Source organism: Urocitellus parryii, chromosome Y, assembly GCF_045843805.1.
Source record: "Urocitellus parryii isolate mUroPar1 chromosome Y, mUroPar1.hap1, whole genome shotgun sequence".
In the NCBI taxonomy this organism is placed as follows: domain Eukaryota; kingdom Metazoa; phylum Chordata; class Mammalia; order Rodentia; family Sciuridae; genus Urocitellus; species Urocitellus parryii.
This window is the reverse complement of record NC_135548.1, coordinates 33315395-33323625: the sequence shown is the minus strand read 5'-3', so window position 1 is coordinate 33323625 and position 8231 is coordinate 33315395. Positions and strand designations below refer to the sequence as shown.

At 38.0% G+C, this 8231-nt stretch overlaps 1 pseudogene; it reads right to left on the bottom strand.

Moving 5' to 3' along the window:
- Nucleotides 1-584: 584 nt before the first annotated feature.
- On the bottom strand, nt 585-7293 carry LOC144251017 (heat shock cognate 71 kDa protein-like; annotated as a pseudogene).
- Between the last annotated feature and the right edge of the window lie 938 nt (nt 7294-8231).

Genomic DNA, 8231 nt, shown 5'->3' with positions numbered 1-8231 from the left:
GGGACAGGGTCTCATGAAGTAGCCCTCCAACACCCTTTTTGTAACCCTCCCACCTCAGCCTCCTGAGTACCTGGGATTAAAACATGTGACAGGGCTTGCAGTCACATTATCTCCTTGAAACTTCCCCCCCGTCTTTTATTATGTCTAAAGAGGATCTTATCCATTTCTCCACATTCTACTGCATGTTGAAGGATCACTGTTTTATTTTTTAAAACCTCTAGATTCTCCCTCTTCCTCATTTTATAGAATGAAATTCCAGTTATGTACTGAAAAGGTACTACAAACAGCACCTCTTTAATTGGTCTAATGCTTAGCTCATTATCTCCCTCTAAAGGCTCTTTCCTCTGTAATTCTCTCCCCATTTCTTTTTCCCCTTCCTTCATCTTTATCTCCCTCTCTGCATTCCTCTTCTTCTGTTCTTACTTTCATCCCACCCTCCCCAATTCCTACTCTATTCATCGTTTCCCTTCCACCATATCTCTCTTTGTGTAAATTCATGATTTATACACTGGGCTGCTGGGCCCTGGCTCAAAAAGGTGGGACAACAGATGGACGGACAGCGGTCTTGACATTGTTTGGATGCCTTATCTCTGAGGTTTGATGCCTGAACTGTTCTTCCACTTCTCTTCGAGAACTGTAAGGAAGAACCCAAGAGAAGAGAAACCACAGGCCTGTTCAGTCAGAGGGGACACGGAATGAAATAGTGGCATACTCACTAAGTCAACCTTCCAAACATGCCGCTGAGCTACCAGGACAGGCGAGCAAGTAGATGGGCTTTCAGAACAGTCCCTTCCACAGGGAGAGAAGAAAAATCCCTCCCAATCTTGCAGTGCATGGTTTTCAGGCACAGTCATCCAGTGTCTAGGACTACTGTGTTGCCTCGTAGGTAGGAAGTGTCTTTCCTCTCTCTGCCTGTTCCCCACCCCATGCTCCTCTGTCACCCCTGCTTGGCTGGACTAACTCCCCACAGGGCCCTTTCCAACTTTTGCCCCTCTATGTAGGAAACAACATGCATGGTCAAGACGCTGAGCTTTGGATCAGACCAGATCTGGACATCATTTCTCAAGTTCCTGCTTCACCTCCTCCTTGGCAGGTGAGGACTTGGAAGACAGTTCACCCCTAAACCTCTGTCTTCTCATCCATTAGGTGGAGGAAGTTACCTTTCTCAATTATCCCAAGGGTTGACTCAGGTTCTGGTGGGAGAAACCTCGAGAATTTCCAGAGCCTGACCCATGGTTATCATTGCTGATCCCTGTACCTTTCCTGCTCCCCAGCACCCCAGAAGGACTCAGCACGCAGAGTGCTCTGCACACACTGCTCCAAAAGCATCCTTGGCTATTTTATTTGCCTTCACAGAGACATGTCTGATTGATCTTGGGTCCCCAGTGCCTATGGTTGTTTATATATAAAGCGGGGGAAAAATCAGATGTTCTATTTGGAATCATCAGAAGTGTTATGGTTAAATTGTTTCAAAGGTGCCATAAAAGAGGTGTAAACTGTTTTTCACATTTTTAGGAAACAAATGGTTTAAGGATCTAAATATTTAGAATTATCCACATGGAGATCCTGTCATAATAATAAATGACTAGAAAGCCATCAGTATTTGCCTTCGACTTTCAAATTTTGATGAGTCCTTTAAGCTTTTTTTTCCCTAAAATTACTCAAGTTTATGAAACTAGTCTGATCGTGATTTCACAGCAAATTTTCCCTCTTCATCTAACATGAAGATTAAATTTGAAGTGTTTAAAAGATAGATGAACTGCTACAGGACAAAAAGGTAATTAAAAATGATGGCCATTGTCCATGAAGGCACACAAATTAAGGGATTGCAACCCAGGAAAGCAATTCTATCAGTGATGAATCTGGCATTTCACTTGACTACCTATCCAGTACAAATATGGGAGAGTACCCAAGTTGACCCAGTGAACAGACAGCTTGGGCCATTCGTCTCTGGCAGTATGGCAGAGAGAGATGACCTTTACTTAACATTGAGAATAACTCTACCCCTTCTCCTGGCCAAAATAAGGAAAATATGCCAATGCCTATTGACAATCCATTTGCAGAAGTTAGTGAATGTTTGGTCTAAGTCAATGATATCTTTGCCTTTTTGAACTTTCTTTTACAAAATAAAGGTCTTCCGTAGGCCACCTTGGACACTGGACAGGACCACACACCAAGGATGGATGCATGAAAAATTTATAAGTAACTTTTATCTGTTTTTTTTTTTTTTTTTAGTTTTGGCGTTTTGGTTTTCTTACTCAAACAGTCATCTAAATGAACATAGAGAGATACCAAGTTGCCTCCACCACTTTCTTGCTGGATAACAATCTACTTTCATTCCTTCAGGTATTTAGAAAATGTTGACTGTTGTCAGCAGTCCAACAGATAAATGGTTCCAAAACAAATCCTAAATCAAGCACTGCTTCTATATTTAACCCCTTCCCTCCCAAAGAGGCCCGTGGAATGATTTGTGCAAAGATCTGAAGTAAACAATATCGGATCCAATGTCCAACCCTTCAAAGAAAAGGGTTTCAGGGAAGTTAAATCCCCAAACTTGCCCTCCTTTTCAACCCCTCAGTCCGTCATTATCAGGACTTTCTTGTCACCGACAGGATTAGTGGTCATCACTTCAACAACTAAATCAGAATTTTCGTGTTGGGTTAATTATGACAATGTCATGAGTCAAATAGCTTATGTGATTGAAAGGCACGGACAAAATCCATCAACCACACACACTGTGGGCAATAGACTACACCAGAAATGTTCTTGATTAAAAGTTGGCCAGATATTGGCAAAGTTTATTACATGATGAGAGAATTTTCAATCTACATAAAAATGAATATGTAATAGTAACTGATGACTGATTTTTAGGATACTTTCATTGTTCATTTATAAGATTCATTTATTTTAAGTAAAATAAATTATTGTAGATCATTTTAAAACCACAGAGAATAAACAAAAAAAGCCTAATATCACCCCTAAGCCATCACCCAAAGACAATTGCTCTTAAAAGTCTGATATAAAACCTTCTAAGTTTGTGTGTTTATTTGTGTGTAAGTAGTTAACAAGTAATGATATCATACTGTAAATACAATTAAGTGTGCCTCATTTTTTAGACATTATATTGTGCCATTATATAGTTAATAGGGGTATAATATTGCTTCCTATGGATGTGCTATAATTTATTTCTTTCATAGGGAAATGGTGTATGAACAAATTTTATTGGGTGAGTCACAAACTTGGAGGACTGCTTGTTATAGCAATCATCACATCCTGATTATCACACTTATTTTAGTGGCAATGACACTAAGTCAAACCCTATAAACATAAACTTAGCAGTTTGTTTGAAACAGGATGTTCTAAACCATCCTTTAATTCTTACTGAATTAGTAAATTCCTAAAATCAATCTGAAGATGTATTTAAAAGAGGATGTGGGGGGAAAGGTACACTCATACATTGCTGGTAGAACTGCAAACTAGTGAAGCCAATAAGGAAAGCAGTATGGAGAATCTTTGGAAAACTGGTTATGGAACCACCATTTGACCCAGCTATTCCACTTCTCAGTCTATACCCAAAGAACTTAAAAACAGCATATTACAGGGACACAGCCACATCAATGTTTATAGCAGCACAATAGCTAAACTGTGAAACCAACCTAGATGTTCTTCAGTAGATGAATGGATAAAGAAAATGTAATATATACACACAATGGAATATTACTCAGCATTAAAAGAGAATAAAATCATGGTATTTGCAGGTAAATGAATGGAGTTGGAGAATATAATGCTAAGTGAAGTTAGCCAATCCTAAAAAATCAAATGCAAGATGTCTTCTCTGATTTAAGGATGCTGATTCATAATGTGGTGGGATGGGGCATGGGAGGATTAGATGAACTCTAGATAGGGAAAAGAGGAGGGAGGAGAAAGGAGGGGGCATGGGGGTAGGAAATATGATGGAATGAGATGGACATCATTACCCTAAGTATATGAATGAAGACATGAATGATGTGACTCTACTTTGTGTTCAACCAGAGATATAAAAAATTCTGCTCTATATATGTAATATGAATGTAATGCATTCTGCTGTCATATATAACAAATTAGAATTTAAAAAGTGAAAAAAATCAAGATTACCATATAATTTCCTTTCAAGTATTTTATTTTATGATTAATTATATGCAAATATTGCCTAATGTTCAATCATTCTGGGATATTAGAATAAAAATTCCCTGACCATTCTGAACAATTATTTTAATGTATTGCTAAATTCAATTTGCCATATTTCATCTTGAAATTGAAGACTCAAATTGTCATATACTTTGACCTATTGAGGATTTTTTTGCCAATTTTAAATAGTTTTATTTAAGACATTGCATTTTCCATTTGCAATACAGTGCTTATAAAGTACAATGTTATTTCCTTTACCTGTGTACCCGTTCTATATGCAAATATTGAGAATGCCCAGTAATTTTCTATAGAAGCAACTTTAAATTTGCTACAAATTTGAGCCCTTCCATATTTTACTGTGCAGAACAATGCTACATCTGTACTTGGGCTAACTTTATCAATCTCTTCAATAGTGGGCCCAGAGGAAGTACCACAAGAGAGGTGACCCTCCAGGATTTCCTCCTGGCATGCCTCCTGCACTCTGGAACAGCTTGGCGATGGTGGGGTTGCAGACCAGCTCTTTCTGCTGATGTTTAATTCTTCCTTCTCTGCAGACTGATTCTTTTTTTTATGTTTTTATTTTTTTATGTTTTATTTATTTTTTATCGGTTGTTCAAATCATTAAAAAGCTCTTGACATATCATATTTCATACATTAGATTCAAGTGGGTTATGAACTCCAATTTTTACCCCAAATACAGATTGCAGAATCACATCGGTACACATCCACATTTTTACATAATGCCATATTAGTAACTGTTGTATTCTGCTACCTTTCCTATCCTCTACTATCCCCCCTCCCCTCCCCCCCCATCTTCTCTCTACCCCATCTACTGTAATTCATTTCTCTCCTTGTTTATTTTCCCATTCCCGTCACAACCTCTTATATGTAATTTTGTATAACAATGAGGGTCTCCCTCCATTTCCATGCAATTACCCTTTTCTCTCCCTTTCCCTTCCACCTCATGTCTCTGTTTAATGTTAATCTTTTCTTCCCGCAGAAAGCTGGGAATGGAACCACCATTTGACCCAGCTATTGCCCTCCTCGGACCATTCCCTAAAGTCCTTAAATGAGCATACTACAGGGATACTGCCACATGGATGTTCATAGCAGCACAATTCACAATTGCTAGACTGTGGAACCAACCCAGATGCCCTTCAATAGATGAATGGATTAAAAAATGTGGCATTTATACACCGTGGAGTATTACGCAGCACTAAAAAATGACAAAATCATGGAATTTGCAGGGAAATGGATGGCACTAGAGCAGATTATGCTTAGTGAAGCTAGCCAATCCCTAAAACACAAATACCAAATGTCTTCTTTGATATAATGAGAGCAACTAAGAACATAGCAGGGAGGAAGAGCAGGAAGAAAAGATTAACATTATGCAGTCTGATTCTTATCCAGCCAGTCAATGATTTCATTACATTTGTCAAAATCTTGCATTTATCTTCATCATTTATCTTGCCTTGAAGTTTCTCATCTTCAACAGTCACTTCCGTGTTGAATGCATAAGACTCCAGCAAATTCTTGGATGACATATTGTCCCTCTGCTTTTTGTCTTCAGCTTTGTACTTTTAAGCTTCCTAAGCCAGGTTCTCAATGTCCTCCTTGCCTGAACAATCTCTGTCATTAGTGATGGTAATCTTGTTCTTTTTTTCTGTACTCTTATCTATGGCAGAGATATCGAGGATGCCATTGTCATCAGTATCAAAAGTGACTTGAATCTGAGGAACACCAAGGGGTGCAGGAGATGTGCCCGTGAGTTCAAACTCGCCAAGCAGGTTGTTATACTTAGTTATGGCATGCTCACCTTTATGTATCTGAATGAGCACACCATGCTGGTTATCAGAGTAGGTCGTGAAGCTCTGTGTCTCCTTGGTAGGAATGGTGGTATTGCACTTAATAAGGACAATCACGACTCCACCAGAAGTTTCAATACCAAGGGAAAGAGGAGTGACATCCAAGAGCAGCAAATCTTGAACATTTTTAGGCTTATGTTCAGATAAAATGGCTACCTGGACAGCGGCACCATAAGCAACAGCATCATCAAGGTTGATACTTTTATTCCGTTCTTTTCCACTGATGAAGTCCTACAGAAGCTTCTGAATCTGGGGGATATGAGTAGAACCACCCACCAGTACAATATCATGGATATGTAACTTGTCTAACTTGGCATTTCAAAGAGATTTTTCTACAGGATACAGGGTGCCACGGAACAGGATTCAACTCTTCAAATCAAGCACAGGTAATGGAGGTATAGAACTTGATTCCTTCATAGAGAGAATCAATCTCAGTACTAGCCTGTTTGCTGGAAGAGAGGGTATGATTAGCTCTTTCACATGCAGTATGGAGACGTTGGACAGCTCTTTTGTTTTCACAGATGTCCTTCTTATGCTTTCACTTGAACTCAGAGAGAAACATTGACCACAGGGTCATCAAAATCTTCTCCACCCAAGTGGGTGTCTCCAGCTGTGGATTTGACCTCAATAGTGAAGATTGACACATCAAAAGTGCCACCTCCTAAATAAAAATTAGCACATTTCTTTCAGCTCCAACCTTTTTGTCTAAATCATAAGCAATAACAGTGGCAGTTGGCTAATTGATTACCTAAGTACATTGAGACCAGCAATTGTTCCAGCATCTTTGGTTGACTGATGCTGAGAGTCACTGAAGTAAGCTGGCACTGTGACCACAGCAATGGTAACAGTAGGCCAGTGGTAAAGGTAGGCCTCTTCAATTTCCCTCATCTTTGTCCCAACCATAAAAGATACCTCCTCTAGATAGAAACTTTTTGTCTCACCCTTGTATTCTACTTTGACTTTGGGCCTTCCTGCATCATTCACCATCAGTGCTTCATATTAGACTGGTCAACAGCATCATCAAATCTCTGCCTTGCCAGATATTTGGCATCAAATACTGTGTTGGTGGGGCACATTACAACCTGATTCTTTGCAGCATCACTGATCAATCATTCTTTGCCAATGAAGGTGAAGGTGACATAGCTTGGGGTAGCTGGGTTCCCCAATCATTTATAATTATCTCCACTTTTCCATGCTGGAAGACACCCACACAAGAGTTGGTGGTGCCAAGATCAATGCTGACTGCAGGTCCCTTAGACATGGTTCCATAGGCCAGAATATTCCATAGGCCAGAATATACTTTCCGAAAAAAAAAAAAAAAAACATGCAAATCTCAAAAGCTGCCACCACATTCAATGATCTGACCTATTGTTTTTAAAATTTCACTTTTCCTTGGTGTTCTTCCTTCACTATATATTTAAAGGTATTTCTATAATATTTACTTAGGGTTATATTTGCTTTGTATAATCCATTTTTTCCCAAGGACAATTTATTATTTAAATATTCTATTTCTTTTGTCAGTTTTGGACATTCATGATTCCTCTGAAAATTATCTATTTTGTGATTAGTATATTTATTCATGAATTCTATTGCTTTCTTGCTTTTTCTTTAAATTCAGAATTTTTGATCAGAAATCAAAACAATTTCATTGCTGGTTCTTAGTGATATAAACAAAATTATTAAAGAGACTTATTTTCCCCAAAGGAGATAATTATAAATCATATTTATTTGGACATTTTTCTTAACAATCTGACTTATACTGTCTTTTACTTGTTTCTCAATAATAAAAAGAACTTGAAAATTTTCCTAATGATTGTTTAAGCAGATTACATGTCACACAAATATGAGAGAATTGGTGTCAATATAGCAATAGCAAATCTTAAAGACCAGTGCTTGTCAGCTGAGGAGATGCTCAATTTTTTTTTAAGAAACCAATGAATGGGGGACAAAATTATTATTGCTTATACTCTCTTCAATGTGTTTCCATTGGCTGTTTGAAAATTGAAGAAGAAAGTGGTTCCAGTTTGATAAATTTTAAATTATATTAAAAAATGACCAAACATGGTTCTTTGTAGAATATATAGATTCTATGATAGTTCAGCTGAGTTCTTTAATTCTGTACCAAACCTAGGATTTGCTAAGCAATCTATTTTCTTAAACAAATTTCCAATTATTAAACATTGTCTATGTATGTTCATT